At 41.3% G+C, this 17,354-nt stretch overlaps 1 protein-coding gene across 3 annotated transcripts in view; it reads left to right on the top strand.

The window, feature by feature from the left end:
• The window catches only part of PRICKLE1 (prickle planar cell polarity protein 1), a 112,821-nt gene that overhangs the window by 62,861 nt on the left and 32,606 nt on the right, over nt 1-17,354 (top strand). The window contains exon 2 of one of the 3 annotated variants that reach the window (XM_055318718.1): nt 3,664-3,745. The exons of the other annotated variants lie outside the window; for them this stretch is intronic. The gene's annotated coding sequence lies outside the window, so the exon portion shown is untranslated. The remainder of the gene's footprint in view (nt 1-3,663; nt 3,746-17,354) is intronic. 3 annotated transcript variants of the gene reach the window in all.

Below are 17,354 nucleotides of genomic sequence, written 5' to 3'. Positions count from 1 at the left end.
ATCAGTATTTCTCAACTTTTTTTTTTTTTAAAGATTTATTTATTTAATAAATAAGAGAGGCAGAGACATAGGTAGAGGGAGAAGCAGCCTCCCCACAGGGAGCCGGATGCGGGACTAGATCCTGGATCCGAGGATCACTCCCTGAACCGAAGGCAGACACTCAATCACTCAGCCACCCAGGTGTCCCTCTCAACTCTTTTTTCAATCATATGCCTGTGTTGCTAAACACATGGGTCTTCCTTTAATGTAATTTGAATTGCTAAATAAAGTAAATGTTGGGTTAAAACAGTCACAGCCATGGTTCAGAGTTCAGCTTTGTTTTTAAGGTCTCCAACTTCGCCCCATCCCTTTTAGCTTAGCTACTCCTTCTGGAGGTGCTTCCTCACCTACCATATCCCTGGTTTAGAATTATGGAGACTAGTTTTGTGTAAATGTTCGTCCAGCTGGGGATTAGTCAAAGAATAGGCCATTTTACTAAGTGTAGGAATGCTGTTTTGTTACCTTCACCACGATTGGTCAATATTTGCTCACCCAGATCAGAGGAGGGGATGGAGTTGATCAAGGACATTGAGCCACAAAGGTCTGAAGAATCTCTTCTAGTTGATAAAAGTCTACAGCTAGTTCTGAAAATTCAGTAAATACCTATTAACCACATAATGGAGGCAACAGTTTAGTTCCCTGGAAAGTGCTATGAGAAAAGTGGTGCTAGGAACTTGTCATTTGAGGGGCCTGGGGGGCTCAGTCAGTTAAGTGTCCAGCTCTTGATTTTGGCTCAGAGCCATGAGATCGAGCCCCAAGTCAGGCTCTACACTGGGCATGGAGCCTGTTTGGGATTTTTTTCTCCCTCTCCCTCTGTCCCATCCCCCTCCCGACAAAAAAAAAAGAATTTGTCATGTTGAAGAGAGTTTTCAGTATTATAGATGATAATGATTACTAATCGAGGGTCATGTACCACAAGAGAGAAATGATGTGACCCTTCTTGCAACATTTCGGATCTGACTTTCCTAAATAAAGCAGGAAATGATCAATTATGAAGCCACAGTTCACTGCAGGCATGGTGCTTTGTATGTGTTAATCACCTTATTGCCCACAGCAACAACATCATGATGTAGGTGCTATTATTGCTGCCATTTTAGAGAACGGGAAACAGAGGTACTGGGAGCTAGCACAGCTGGTGAGCAGCATTGCTGTTAAATGAACCAAGATTATCCTGTGAATAAGTGCAACTTCTAGCTTATCAGAGCCTACAGGGATATTATTGCTAGCTTTTTGAAACGTATAAGATGTATTATTCCTGCCTCAGTGAGAAGATGATTGCCAAATAAATTTCAAGATCATTTAACTGGATGGTAATAGTAAGTATAGTTAAGTTTTAAATAAAAATAGGATTAAAATTCATCTTATAACTTTTATATTGGTGAACTTGACAGTATTTTAGTTTTAAAATTGGAAGACAGATGCAAGGACAAATATAGGAAAATTAAGGATGACTGAGCTATTTTTAACACTTTCAAATTAAGACGGCAGCTGTTGTCAGTGTCAGAACTTAAATAACTTTGCTTCGTTAAAAAATCCATAACATATGGATTTCAGCATGTTGTATACTTATTGTTTGTACTTATTAGGGAGAGACACTTCAGTTGAAAAAAAAATGAGAAATTCTCCAGGGTCCAAAAAATCATTCTAGTTAGCAGGCAAGCAATCATAGTGTTATCAAGATATCTATCCTCAAAAATGTTTGATGCTTTTAATTTAACCAATATTTACAGTAAAGCCAGTTTTCATGCTAATGAAATGAAAGCATGGTATCAGGCTGGGTTTTTAAATCTCTTATTTTTAGAATTACAAGCTCAAGTCTAGAAGAGACGTCCTGAGACTTCTCAACTCCTGCATTTAACTCCAGAAATTCATGTCTATCTGGTGGGCAGAAAGAAATGCATCTATTATGTAGAGGAAAACCGTCTTTCAGACTACCAAAGAAAATAACCCACTCTTCTTCTCAAGTGCCCAGTTGGTTAAGTATCAAAGGATACATTTGCCTTTTATCCACTGAAAATTCCTCTCCTCTCCCTTCAGACTCAGACCTCAGGGACTGCAAGGTGTCCTTGAGTTAGGAGGATGCATTGAGGCTGGTAGTTGGCCTTAAAAACCAGCCCATGGAAGAAATGAAATAAGGACCCCTGGTTAAAGATGGCAAATTGAGTACACATATTTGGCTCTGTCTTCTTTCAAAATTTCACTAAAATAATAGTAAATAAATTATCTTTTTTAAAAAAGAGATGACCCACACAACCAAGGAGAATGGGAAAGAAGAAAATAACTAATTTGGAGGCTGAAAACAGGATAATTAGTAACTGACTTAGAAGACCCAAGGCGGGGGCATCTGGGTGGCTCAGTCGGTTAAACATCTGCCTTGACCTAAGTCATGGTCACGGGGTCCTGAGATCGAGCCCTGTGTTGGGCTCCCTGCTCACTGGGAGTCCGCTTCTCCCTCTCCCTCTGCCCCTCCCGCAGCTTGTGTGCACTCTCTCTCTCTTTCTCTCTCACTCTCTCAAATAAATAAAAATCTTTTAAAAAGGGCACGGGGGAGGGGGGACCCAAGGAGGCAGATCCTAATATAGAAGTGGAGAAAGTTGAGAAGCAGTCTGAGTTATACCATAGAACTCCCCAAAGGCTCAAGAAACTATACTTAGGTGAGGGTAGAACAGAGTCTGTCTCGCCTCTGAGGCAGTTGAGGGAGAGGTACCTAACCAAAACCAGAAGAATCAGATAAGACGCCTCAACTTGGCTTCCATGTTTTCCATCGAGGTTTTACCCTGTAGACAGGAATCTGGTTAGCTGAACGGTGGGTAAAGATGACACAAAACTAAAGATACTGGGATCCCTGGGTGGCTCAGCGGTTTAGTGCCTGCCTTCCTCCCAGGGTGTGATCCTGGAGGCCCGGGATTGAGTCCCGCAATGGGCTCCCTGCATGGAGCCTGCTTCTCCCTCTGCCTGTGTCTCTGCCTCTCTCTCTCAGTCTGTGTCTCTCATGAATAAATAAATAAAATCTTAAAAAAAAAACCCAAAAACTAAAGATACTGACTTTGGGGGTTCCCCAATGAAACACCCCAACCTATAATATCTTAGTTTAGAGTAAAGACAGAATGAAAAAGCTCCCTTTCCTTGGCCCCAACCTCCTAAATACAGGTAGCTTACAATCAGCTTTTTAGTGAAATATGAACAGATAGTGAAGGATCATGAGATACTGGAAGAAATATCTAATATGAAATGAGCAGAGAGAGAGAGAACAGGTAGGACAGATACTACGTAGGGTGAAAAATACTTAAATATAAATTTAATATCATGTGGGAAAGGAGAACATATTGTACCCAGCAGGCAGGAACCGAATGCTACAAATAAGGAACCTTCATGGGTGAATGAAGGTGCTGTTAGAAATTAAAAATAAGAGAGAAGAAATGGAAACCATTCACCGGAAGTCTTGGAAGCTACAATGTAGGAAATTTCCTAGAAAGTAAAAAACACTAAGAAATGCAAAACAGGAGAGAAAAGGTGAGAAAGTTGAAAGTCTGGTTCAGGGGATCCAGCATCTAAAAAAGGAGGAAAAAATGAAGGGAAGGATGTCACCAAAGGAATAATTCTATAAATTTTCCTGAACTGTAGGACATGAATTTCTGGATTGAAAGGCCCACCAAATAGCCAGTGCAGTGTTTGAAAAGAGGCACAGGCCGAGGTGCTGACGCAGGTAATTTTATTTATTTATTTTTAATTTTTTTTTTTAAATTTATGATAGTCACACACAGAGAGAGAGAGATGCAGAGACACAGGCAGAGGGAGAAGCAGGCTCCATGCACCGGGAGCCCGATGTGGGATTTGATCCCGGGTCTCCAGGATCGCGCCCTGGGCCAAAGGCAGGCGCCAAACCAATGCGCCACCCAGGGATCCCGACGCAGGTAATTTTAGAATGTGGGGAACGTAAAAGGTTTTCTGTTTCCTCCCAAAGGAGGAACAAGCAAACAGGTTTCATGTAAAGGATGAAAAATCAGAATGACAACACTAAAAGCTAGAAGATAGCAGAGCAGTGCCTCCAGAATTCTCGGGAGAAATCAGTTCAGGCTTAGAATTCAGTAATCCACCAACTTCCATCATTTGAAGTTAAGGGTGGATAAAATGGAATCGCAGGTGTGCAAGGTTTCAACAAGTTTACCTCCCATGAAAGGGGCATGGTATAGAGTGAGGGTAGAAGTTAATAAATAATGTGTTTTATTTTTATTTTTAATTTTTTTATTGAAGTTCGATAATGTGTTTTAAAAAGAAAGAAAGAAATGGGTTGCCTGGGTGGCTCAGTCGGTTAAGGGTCTGACTCTTGATTTTGGCTCAGGTCATGATCTCAGGGTCAAGAGACGGAGCCCAGCATCAGGCTCCAGGCTGGGTGTGGAGCCTGCCTGGGGTTCTCTCTCTTCCTCTCCATCTGCCTCTCCTCTCTGTCATGTGTGCACATGCGCGTGCTCTCTCTTAAATAAATTTATAAGTAAATGAAATCTAAAAAGAAATCAAAGTAAGTCAATCGGAGAAGGACAAACAGTGTATGTTCTCACTCATTTGGGGAATATGAATAATAGTGAAGGGGAATATAAGGGAAGGGAGAAGAAATGTGTGGGAGATATCAGAAAGGGACACAGAACATAAAGACTTCTAACTCTGGGAAATGAACTAGGGGTGGTGGAAGGGGAGGAGGGCGGGGGGTGGGGGTGAATGGGTGACGGGCACGGAGGGGGACACTTGACGGGATGAGCACTGGGTGTTATTCTGTATGTTGGTAAATTGAACACCAATAAAAATTAATTTATAAAAAAAAATAAAAATAAATAAAAAGAAATCAAAATACTAGTATCTCTGTGCTACCCAGAGTAAGTGGAGATGGATAGTAAAAGAATACAAAGAGATGAACGTGGTTGCTTTGGGGAAGCAAAGCAGGAGAGAAACAGGGGACTGATGTTTTTCGAAACAAGTCTTTTAGAATTGTTTGAATTTTAAACTATGTGCTTGCATAATTTCAATGAAACTAAATTTCAAAAATGGAATCGGCCAGGATGGGCAAAGAAACTTTGTTCTCATTTTATTTTGGAAATGGGGGTCCTAAAAAAAAAGAAATGGGGGTCTTTCAATTTGATAAGTCCTTTGGTAGTACGTAACAGATAAATTGTTCAGATTTCATTTTATCTCATCAGCCCTTGAATTTCCAAGGTGTTTCTGTTGGTCTGCATGCATTTGGGAAAGCATTCTTTGTGGCAACAATTAAGCTGTATTTGGATAACCATTATCTTTTTTTTTTTATAAATTAATTTTTTATTGGTGTTCAATTTACCAACATACAGAATAATGGATAACCATTTCTTATGGGAACCCTGACAGGAGATTCCGGGCTATAAAAAAAAAAAAAAAAAAGATGAAGGTTTCTTCTTCTGTTGAAGAGCCATGAGATAGAACTATCTGGTGGGGATCTAATAGTTTCCTGGAATCCACAGAGGAAAATATGAAATGCAGAAAAGAAAAGGTTCTTAAATCCCAGAATAGAAGATGTAGTTTCAGCTGCTGCAACCTGAAACTAATTGCTTTTATTAGATCATTAATGTTTCATGATTTGGGGATATATTTGTATACCATACCACTGTTCAGCTATTTTATTGGAACGATGACGCCCCAAAGGATTTTGAAAAGCAACAAATGTATTTTGGAATGGTTATAGTCTGGGGGCTACTGCATACAAAAAATTGAATAGCTTCCTAATATACAATGAGATTGTAGCTGTGTTTTATTGTGTAATAATTTTTTTAAAGAGACTCAGTAAAGATGAGAGAGAGAGAGAGAGAGAGAGAGAGAGAGAGAGAGGCATAATAAATGAGGAAACCATTGAAGATGCAGAAAAATCTACAGGGAATAGATCGTGAGTCATTTCAGGGCAAAGAGCAGCTCTTACCCTCCTTGACACCAGTGCCCAGTGTAGCTTCTTATAGGCATTTACGTAACAAATACTGATCCAGTACCTACCATGTTCCAGGTTCTGGAGCTACATCAGTGAGCAAAATGGACATAAATCCTTTTGTTTGTGGAGTTTACATACCTAGGGGTGCAGAGGGCGGTGCGAGGAGCCAGGGCCAAATGAAATGATGGTGTGAAATAAAAATCCGTCAGATGGGGCGAGGTGCTATGAAGATAAATGACTCCAGAGGAAGAGCCGAGGAGCGTGCAGCAGAGAGAGGGCGGGGGATGCACTGTACATGGGGTGGATGTGTAATACGTACACTGAAATGTTGACATTACTTCTTGGCAAGGAGAGACCCATCTATCTCTCTGGGAACTTTGAACCTTTTGTTTGGTTTATAGTAGGACCATCTTGTTGGGCATTCAGCACCTCATTAGGGGTGAAGCAGAGACAGGAACCTAAAAAGAACCAAGGCACTGGTGCTGGAAAAGCATAACCTTGGTGAGGGTCGAGTGATCCTATGAAGAAGAAACAGATTCCAGTTTCATAGACCTCACAGTCTTTTTGGTCCCTAGCAAGGCCACCGGGCCCTTTGCAATGTACAAAGGATTCCCTATAATCATGGGAAGTTGTTTGCTTGTTTTTGAAACACCCCTGGCATCCTAGAGTGTACAAAGCCAAGGCACTAGCTTTGAAAAATAAAGAAAACCTTACAACTTAACCTTTGATCCAGAAGAGATCCCCATGTAGCCTCCTTTCCCCCAGTTAGCGTCCTATTTCCAGCATGGAGGTGCCTGAGTTTCTTTGATATACTGCTATTTATAGATGTCTCTACTACATATCTCCCCAAAAAGGCTGGGGAATCTCAAAGGTCAGCTTTTAAATCATCTTCACAGATACTGGATTTCCATACCCTTTCCCCCGTGGACCCTGATTTGGGAATACAGGCTTTTGTTTTTGATTTTCAGGGAAGTGAGACAAACGAAGCCAACAGGTCAGAGCCTCCCCCAATAAGGCCAGACCCTTATAGAGAATTCAATAAATTCTTTCCGTTAACCTCATACCTGCAGGCTTTTCCTTTGCATCTTGCAAGCCAGTATAGTCTTGTAATCTGATTTTTATCCCCATCCGCAAAATCCGTGTGGACCACCTGCAGGTTATTCTGGGTTATTTGTGGACATAGTTCTCTTTCTCTTTCTCTCTCTCTCTCTCTCTCTCTCTCTCTCTCTCTCTCTCTCTCTTTCTCTCTCCCTCTCTCCCATTCTAATTATGGACTAAGCATGCAACCCCTGAAGTGGAACTGCATCCCCCCATCCTCCCACCCCACCCCCACCACCTAACCCCAGCAAGCTTCCTCACCCTAGTAGAGTAATGAGACCCTGTCTTTTGAGAACACAGTGTATGGAGTCAATGGTGTTTAAATTGAAGCTTTCCCCTGACTTTATTGGTAAAGCCAGAGAGTCCTTGACTACTCTGCAGGCCCAGTGCCCTTGACTATCCTGCCTGGCCTTTGTTGTGGGATGAGCTGTTGGACCCTGTGTGTAAACAGCACAGTGAGGGGCAAACTCAGGGCATCCCCTGTGCAGGGCCTGCTTCTTTTGAAGTGTCTGGTGATTGAACCATTGTCATGCCAGTCGGAGGAATCCTTTGTTTTACAATGGCAAGGCTCTGAAGAGCCAGCTGATAAGACTTTGGGACCCTGGTGTGAAACTGACCCTTTGAACTAGGGAGGATCTTTTCAGATAAGCAGGCCTTGGCATTTTTATCACACAACTTTTTATTAGAGCTCTTAACGGAGCAGGTTAGTGTCATTGCTAGACGTGTAGATAAAGGTTTTATAGGCTCTTGTGTAATAACACAGAGATGTAGGACACAGACCCTTTTCTTACAAAAATGCAAACCTTGCAAGTGCCCATCTCAATAAAGATTTTGGGGAAAATAGTATCGATTCAGGGAATTCATTTGTTTACCCATTTTATTTTATTTTATTTTATTTTATTTTATTCTTTAAATATTTTATTTATTTATTCATGACAGAAACAGAGAGAGAGAGAGAGGCAGAGACACAGGCAGAGGGAGAAGCAGGCTCCATGCAGGGAGCCTGACATGGGACTCAATCCCAGGTCTCCAGGATCAGGCCCTGGGCTGAAGGTGGCGCTAAACCGCTGAGCCACTGGGGCTGCCCTGTTTACCCATTTAAAAAAATTAATTATACCAAGGATAAAATACAGATGAAAGCCAATTAAAGATTTTTTCAAGAAAATGTTGTGCTGGGGCAGCCTGGGTGGCTCAGCGGTTTAAGCGCCTGCCTTTGGCCCAGGGCGTGATCCTGGACTGCCAGGATCGAGTCCCACGTCAGGCTCCCTGCATGGAGCCTGCTTCTCCCTCTGCCTGTGTCTCTGCCTCTCTATCATGAATAAATAAATAAAATCTTTTTTTTAAAAAAAAAAAAAGAAAATGTCATGCTTTCCAACTGGAAAATGATTTTGATTATCTTTCAGACCAAAAGGCATGAATTATTTCTTAGGAAAGGCCATTGGTAGAATGGGAAGCAGAAAAAATGGGGTAAGTGGTGGTCATTTTTTAATTGACATTCTAATATCCTGAGTGTTCCACATCTTGGATAGTCTCCTAAAATTACTTGTATTCATAATTCAGCCATTCAGTCACTCAACAAACATCTGTCCTCCTCTCCCTGGAGGGTGTTAGCCTAATTCTTGGATATAGGACTGAGCAAAGCAGCCATATTCGCCATGCTCCGAAGTCTTCCAGCCCAAAAGAGACCACAGACATCACACAAATAATTAAGCGGTGAACAGAATATAGTAGGGAAGTGACAGGTGCTGTGGGAACATGCTTTTTGAGTCCCTTAGAACTTTATTCTGGTGTGTGCTTTAAAGAAAGAATTTCATTTTCCTTTTTCATCAGTTCTGTGAGAGTTCCCATGTTTTATGTTCAAGTTTGCTTTCCATCTTTTCCTTCACGTTAGCCTAAATGCATCTCTAGACAGTTTCCCAAAATAGAATTTTCCATTTCAGACTAAGGACTTGCAGATGAGTTAGAGAATTTAGGGTCCATGCCTGGGAACTTTCATTTGAAGTTTTAAACTGTCTAAACCAAAAAGAGACAAAAAGGGTTGGTGTGTCTGCTCAGACTTCCAGGCACATCCCTGTCTGTGGTCTTCTCTGCAAGAGCAATGCTCACTGCCAGCAGGCTGCTGCTTTCAAAGGGAATAAGTGCAGTTGTTTTTACTTCACCCCTCTGGGGTATAGCAATGAATTTTAAAACAGCCTGTTGGTTTAAAATGGCCCCCTATGTACACAGCTGACCTCCAGTCTTAGGTTTTCTAAACTGGAGAAATCAGAGAATTACAGGATATCACAGTCAAAAGACCTCAGAGATCATCTACCACTTTGAGGATGAGAAACTGAGGCCCAGAGGGTAAAGATCTTCCAGGCAATTGTCGGCGGAAGCAGAAGTACAATGACAAGCCCTGTGTCCTCCTCTCCATCCCACACTCCAGAGTGGAGCACCACAGCCTCCCTGGGGCCCTGAAAGTGTACCCACTCCCCCCTCTGAATTAATCCTTTTCCTTTTTTCAATGCTTTTTTTTTTTTTAATGCTTTTGATACTTTTCTGCCCAACTGTGTTTCAAACCAGGCAACTCTGAGATAATTCCCAGTTGTTTAACTTAGAGCATATTTCTCTCCCTATTGTTTTTCCTTTAAACAAACAACAAGCAAATAAACAATAAAGCCATTTTATAATAGCTCCCTAAATAATAAGTACACAACGCTCTGAAGAATAAAGCTATTTATGCCACAGTTCTGTATCAATGAGATCCGTTGATGGATTTTACATTTCTAATTTGGTAGATGTTATATACCTACGTATTAAACTGTTGAGCCCAGACCAATAAAGGTTATCCTGAAAACCGTAGTAGGGATTTACAGATTTATTACCACTTGCCTTTTTCCCCCCCCTCCAAACAGTAGCTCATTTGTGGGAATTACATTACACATAATGTTCAGACACACTTCGGTTTTAAGCCAAAAAAAGTTCAAGGTAATGGTACAGGATATTCTAACAGGAAAATATGTTGTGCTAAGATTATTGCCATATAATAAACTTCATAGTGCCCTTAAGCAGTATGAGTATGGAGGATCCTTTATAAAAATACTTAGTCCAGGGCCAACATTCCACCCCTTCCCCTTTTCCTGTTGCCTCCATCAGAGCCACATTCTCCATACTTTTCATTTTCCACCATAACCAGTACAAAAGAAGGACTATTACCATGTGATGATCCTTTTTAAAAATGTAAAAAGTGTTCTCAATCATCATCAAAATATACTTGCACTCTCATTTGTTTATACAGTTAACTTTTGTAAAACCCCCAAGTGACAAATTGATGGATTAATTCAATGAGATTGACGTAATTGCATTTCATACCCTGATAAAAATCACACGGGAACAGGACTGGTAATCTAATCCTACTGTGTATCCTCAGATATGTTTTTACCTTGTTCTCTGGCTAATGAGGAAAAATTAATACTGTCAATATTGCAATTCAGCCTGGTGATAAGCTTACATATCATCTATCACATGACTAGCCTGTAGTCATCTTCTCTTTCTCCGCATTAAATCAACACAGATGTGCTGGCTTTCGAAAAATCTGTCAACATCATTCATGTTCTGCTTCCTGCTCAGTGCGGTGCAACCTTCATCGATGGTGTGATGGGGAAGGGATGTTAGTCCCTCCAGAAGTTTTCCTTACAGTAATCTACTGCTCGCTGCAGAAAATTCTCCCGTGCAATAAAGCAGTTAACTGGGGGACGGTAATTAATTTACATCAATGGGAATAGCACTTGCCTCAAAAGCTTCAGGAAAGTGCAGTTTATGCATAGGAAATGTGCTGAAACTACAAAAAAACATGCATAATTAAAATTAAGCATTGCATGTCCCCAAAATAATGTGTTTAAATATTAGATGTGCAATGGCTTTACATTTCTCATTTCATGGGTTTTTTTTTTTTTAACAACAACAAAAAAAACCTACAAAATTTTGTTCATGAGAAACCATGGTTTTTCAAAGGTTCTGTGGATTAAAACCAGCAGCACAGCCACACCAAAAGACCAGTTTAATATATATATACACTTAATATAATAAAAGAGGAGTTATGTTTCATTTAAGAAAGGCTTGTTAACTGAAGTGGGTCACATCCCCAAAATGGCATTTATCCTTTCAGAACTTTTCATGAAAGAGATCTGAGGGTTCACTCATCAGCATGACTGCTTCATGAGCAGGATCAAAGACCTTGTTGTGTCCAAGTAGAATTTCCCATTGACTACTCAATGAAAACTTAATATAGCTCCTCATTCTCCTTCCACAAATTTAGCGTTGTCTTAGGAGAGCTAGTTAACCAAAGTGGTGTCCTACAGATCGCTGGTTCCTAAACCTAGTTACAGAGAGACAGTATGAAATGCAGATTTCTGGGTCCTAACTCACACTTACGGAATCAAAATCTATAGGAATATAATCCAGGCATCTGTAGATCTTTTTTTTTTTTTTTTTAAGAGAGACTGAAAGCCCAAGCAGGGGTAAGGAGGGGTAGAGAGAATCTTAAGCAGGCTCCATGCCCAGTGCAGAGCCCCACATGGACGTGATCTCACAATCTTAGGTCATGACCTGAGCCGAAATCAAGAGTCAGTCGCTTAGCCGCCCAGGTGTCCCGCACGTGTACATCTTAAGGCTTTCCAGGAGATTGCCAGCCAGCGCAGCATCAGTTGCTCTTTGATCACCAGTGGTATGGATAACCTAATTCCCATCCGTAATATGTAATGGCAAGCCCTCCTGCCCCATTCTACAAGTAGAATTTAAAACCCATGGAATAGACATTTTTGGAGTATCTGTGTAGGACAAAACGGTTCCACCTTCACTGGGAATTACTGGCCTGCAGCCTAAAACACACACACACCCAAATTCAAATCCATCTATCCCCATGGATCCATGGTCCATGGTGGATCCTTGGCAGTCACGTTGGATTCTCAGCCCAAAAGTTGGGATGTGGCCATTTTTTAACCTCATAGACTGAGGAGCCACAGAGTCCTGTTTTGCAAGGACTGAAGTGTTCCCTAGAAAGAAGCAGAGACAGGAAACGGAGGGAAAATGTTGTTTGGACATTGGAGGGACTCCCATTTCTGCACTGCAGCCGTTTTCTGAGCTTGAGCCACATTCCTACCATGTGGCTTTCTGAGACACTCCTGTACCCTTCCAGTGGACTATCACTCCCCACCCTGGTCCTCCTTACATTAGTTTGGTTTCTGTCACTTGCAGCCCTAGCATCCTACCAAATACAAACCTTATTCAGTAGTTTCAACACAGTCCGGGTCGTATTAGCATAGCTTCCTCACGTACCTGCCCAGCTCCAATGCCCCCCAAAGGGAGAAGTAACCCATCTGTGGAATCAGTTCCAGGGTGACCATATTTTCTGCCCATTAAGTGTGCTTTTCTGGGGGCAGGTACCCTTTTGTTCCTCATCAGGACTTTCTCCTTAAAGACACTTGAATTCTAACAGAGCAGCTTTCCCACTCTGCCCACCAAATTTCCCTGAACAAGAGGTTTGCTTTCCTGGCACCGTGCCCAGGACTCCTGTCCAGGAGACAAGCCTCTGAGCCGATCCTGGCTCTGTTTTCAGAAATCTGCTTTTTAAGTGCCCTCATCTTGTATGATGTAGACTTTTCCTAAGACCCCACTTTTCTTTGCATCTCATTTCCCTCTTTAGAAAACCGTCAGCAGATCCCACTTCAGTGGGATTAGTATTTGGAACTTCTCAAATCCACGTATGATTTGTCTGAGGAAGTGGGGTTTTGTTTCTGGTCTTTGCTGTGGACTCGGAATTTAAACTAGATATTTTTCTCAAACCTCTTTTCCCCAAGAATTCCCTTTCTCACATAATTAAATAACCAGAACCGCCCCACCCCCCCACCCACCCACCCCTGCTTTTGAATTATAAGCTAAGAGACAATGGGAGGACTATGGAGAGGGATTTGTGGATGTGGCAGGAACCTCAAACGTGACCTCGCCTTCATCCCTCTCTCTATTAAGTGAGTTGAGTTAAGGTATAAAGAAGGTGTTGGGGGATGCCTGGATGGCTCAGTGGTTGAGCATCTGTCTTTGGCTCAGGGCGTGATCCTGGGGTCCTGGGATCAAGTACCCCATTGGGCTCCCCTCAGAAAGCCTGCTTCTCCCTCTGCCTATGTCTCTGCCTCTTTTTCTGTGTCTGTCATGAATAAATAAATAAAATCTTAAAAAAAAAATAAAGAAGGTGCTGGGCTTAATCAGAGATGCCCACAGTGAGAATTAGCCAGCAGCTGGGAATATTCTGATGCATTCTGATTTTAGGCATTCACATTTCCTATGAGTATAAGACCCAGAAGAAAAGTTAGCTTGCATAATTTCTGTTATTTTGTATTTATTTTTCGTTGTCTAGTCCTTTCCTCAGAACAGATAATGAAGTCAGTGGCTCTTAATTTTTTTTTTGTTGTTGTTGTGTGTATATGTGTTGCATGGGAGAGCTGTAAATAGACCATCTCTTGCGATGGAATTGTAAGGCTTATGCTTCTTTTTCAGCAGTTACTTTAGTTAAGATCTGCGTTGTGATCATCTATTTGGGGAAAATAACAGGGATTTTAGTGTGTCTTAATTTTTTTTTACTACTGGGCACTCCAAAAGAATCTGTCCCCTGTGTAAAATGAATGTGAGGGAAGTCTGGACATGCTCATCCCAGGTGGGAGTAACTCAGCCCAGGACTTTACTAGATAAGTAACAGGTGTGAAGTGTTGTCAAAAGGCTCTTCTCTTTGACAGCTGAATTGAGCCATAAAATTTTTGAATAATTTATGCAAGTCTGTGGAAGCCCAGATATGGATTGTTAATCTGGGGTCTAGAATGTTGTACTAGTGTCAATTTCACAGTGAAATCCTGAAAGTTAATTTTTTATTGCGTCTCTTACCTTTGGCGTAGGTGAAAATACTCAGAGTGCCTCATAAGTCAAAAATAATTTTGTAAACTCTCACCCATAGTCTTAACATCTTCTGTTTCCTTCAGAGTTTATCATAATCATGTTTCAGTTTATATTTTAAAATATTACAAGATGGCCAAGACAAGGGTTAAGAAATCTTTAAAACATCTTTAATTTCAGTTAACTGCTAAGTTGCATACTCTTCTTGTAAGCTGGATTTTTTTCTCCTCCAAAAAAAAAAAAAAAGAAAGAAAAGAAAAGAAAAGAAAGCAAGCAAGCAAAGCAACATGTGGTTTGTTACATTCATTGCTCTTTTTAACCTGTTTTGCATTAGGAGGCTATGAAAAAGGAAGACTGAAAGGTCCATAAAGAAAACCTTACAGTGAAGGAAAGAAATAGAGAAAAGAGACATCTGAAACTTGGCCTCTTTCCCCCATCTGCCCTAAAAATACATTCCAGTGAGCAATGTGGGTCCCTGATAGTTGGAAATAGAAAGGAGCAGAGAAGCAAATACTTAAAAAAAAAAAAAAATCGTACCTTTGAAGCCCCGTGGTGAAGTAGTCCCTATATTTTGCCTTTCAGAACTGAGATGTAAAACCATCTGGGAAAAAAACTTATGAAACTGTAAATGTCCACTCATGTCCACTCATTCCCAGGCCATTCTGTTAATTAATTGTCAGTTCCTCCCCCACTCAAAACAAAACCTGCCACCAGGAATCTACCCAGCGATGGTCATGATGGCCATACCGGTTGGCAGGCTCCCAGGACTAACGTTGGCAGAGGCCCCAGCCCACCCTCTCCTGATGTCTCCTGGCGGTGTTGATGATGACAGTGAATAGCATCCTTATAATGCCCAGAAAGATATGCAGTCTAGCTGACACGCTGGTGGTCATCTGGAATTCTCTTCCCCTTATAATTCTACTGTAAAATAAATTCGTTATTACACAGCATCAGCATCATAATGCCGAGATATTCTTATTACAGGCTTTCAAAAATTCCAAATATTTATGTGTGCCATCATCATATTTATTCTCCCTAAGAACTCTCTTAATCAAGCATGAGAAACAGTGATGAGGGCAGCCTGGGTGGCTCAGGGGTTTAAGTGCCTGCCTTCAGCCCAGGGCGTGATCCTACAGCCCCAGGATCGAGTCCCACGTCAGGCTCCCTGCATGGAGCCTGCTCCTCCCTCTGCCTGTGTCTCTGCCTCTCTCTCTCTCTCTCTCTCTCTCTCTCTCTCTCTCTCTCTCATGAATAAATAAAATATTTAAAAAAAAAGAAACAGTGATGAATATTTTAGATTTTACTAGATTTTAGATACTGTAGATTTTAATATGTATGTGCAAAAAAAAAAAGCTGCACTTCACGAAAGGTCGTCTTAGGCATCAGACAGTTGCACGTTTGAGAAAGTCATTTTAAAGGTTCTTGGAAAGACAAGAAAGAGGTCATAAGTGTTGGCTGCACAGGAATTTGCCTTCCTCTTTTATCTTTTGAGTGGTGGCCCCATTTGAAGAGGTTGTCTCACCATAGCATTGCGTTCTTTCAAAAAAAACCTTTGACTCTTCCGATCCCGAAAACATGATTATTTCATAAAGCTATTTTCTGATGATACTTTCAGTTCTCACTAAATTGCGCCCCCCAAAATGTGCTTTGCCAGAGGGAAGAGAGAAGCATTTCAAAGATTCCTAGAATCTCGTTTGAATCAATAGAAAGAGGGGTGCCTGGCGGCTCAGATGGGTAAGTGTCTGCCTTTGGCTCAGGTCATGACCTCCAGATCCTGGGATCAAGTTCCAGGTCAGGCTCCCTGCTCAGTGGGGAGTCGGCTTCTCTCTTTTCCTCTGCCTTTCCGACTGCTTGTGCTCTCTCTCGAATAATAATAATAATAATAATAATAATAATAATAATAATAAAAAGAATCTATTGGAAGAGAAGCTAAAAATTCAATAATGGAAATGCGATTTGGTCCATTACATGAGCAACAATGCAGCCAGCAGCCTTAAATTGGAACTCCCATTGAGTTATGTCAACATAGGAAGCAGATTGTCCTTCCAAACCTCTGTGATGTAATATGAGTCCTCTATTATTTGGGCCCATCTGCAAGAAAGTTTTGTTGGGGGGACATACTGGCAATTAGAATCACCCAGAAATGCTGCCAGAGTAGCAGTTCTTTTGTCTTCGTTTTTCATTTGCTGCACCTGAACTGAAGGACCTTGGTAAAAAAAATAAAAAAAAAAAAAATATATATATATATATATATATATGAAAAAAATATATATATAAATGTCTTATGGTTCTGGGAATTGAAGTGTGATCAATTTTGTCTGACAAGTTTATTAATGGCCACACTGCTTCTGTGCCTTTGCCTTGAGGATGCTGCGTCAGATGCATTCAGTAGGATGCGTTACCCCCAGACTTAGAAGCTGAACCATTCTCATGGTTTGCCCTTTGTTGAGCATAATCTGCCATTATGTTGAGGAGGTGATGGTTGGGCTACTGAACCCATCTAAGAATGAACCCGTTTGAGTAAGAGCTTAGTACACCCCGGTACGGGTGATGACTAACAGGCAATAGAGCAACTGTTATATATATGATCTGCAGGAACAGGCCCGTTTTGTTGTATTTGAACAATAAAATGATTTTGTATCTGTAGAAATTAAAATGGTGCCATGAACTGCTTCAGAGAACTCATTTGTCTGGTGATCCTCCAGGGTTGGGGGCTGGGGCTCCAACTCCTTTGAGGTACGTAAGGCTTTGGTCCTTGAGACCAGCATAGCTAATATGCTCATTGAGCGCCCCTTTGACTGACAATTACTGCTTCATTTCGATCCCAAATAGCATGGGATTTGAAACTTCTAGAATTATTTTTCCTCACTTTCTGATGATGTTGCTGAGGGATAAGTTGGGGAAAGCAAAGCATTTTATTTTGCTATTTATAAGAAACTCTATTTTTATTTAATTTTTAAAAGATTTTATTTATTTCAGACAGACGGAGAGAGGTTGAGAGAGCACATGCAGGAGGAGGGGGGATGAGGAGGGAGAAGCAGGCTCCCCACTGAGCAAGGGAGCCTGACCCAGGGCTCCTTCCGAAGACCCTAGGATCATGACCTGAGCCGAAGGCAGATGCTTAACCCACCAAGCCACCCAGGCGCCCCAAGAAGCTCAGTGCTTTGAAAACAAATAACATAGTGGTTTAAGACTCTAGGTTTTGATATCAGACCAGATTTGGATTCCAGGCTCTTGCACTAACTTGCTGATGGTTTAGGTGGAGCAAGTTGCCTTTCTTTTCTCACCTGTAAAATGAGGAAGATAGGATCCACCTGCTGCTGTCACAAGGATTTTTTTTAAAGATATT

This window comes from Nyctereutes procyonoides, unplaced genomic scaffold, assembly GCF_905146905.1.
Source record: "Nyctereutes procyonoides isolate TBG_1078 unplaced genomic scaffold, NYPRO_anot_genome, whole genome shotgun sequence".
NCBI classification, from domain to species: domain Eukaryota; kingdom Metazoa; phylum Chordata; class Mammalia; order Carnivora; family Canidae; genus Nyctereutes; species Nyctereutes procyonoides.
This window is presented reverse-complemented; position numbering and strand designations above follow the sequence as displayed.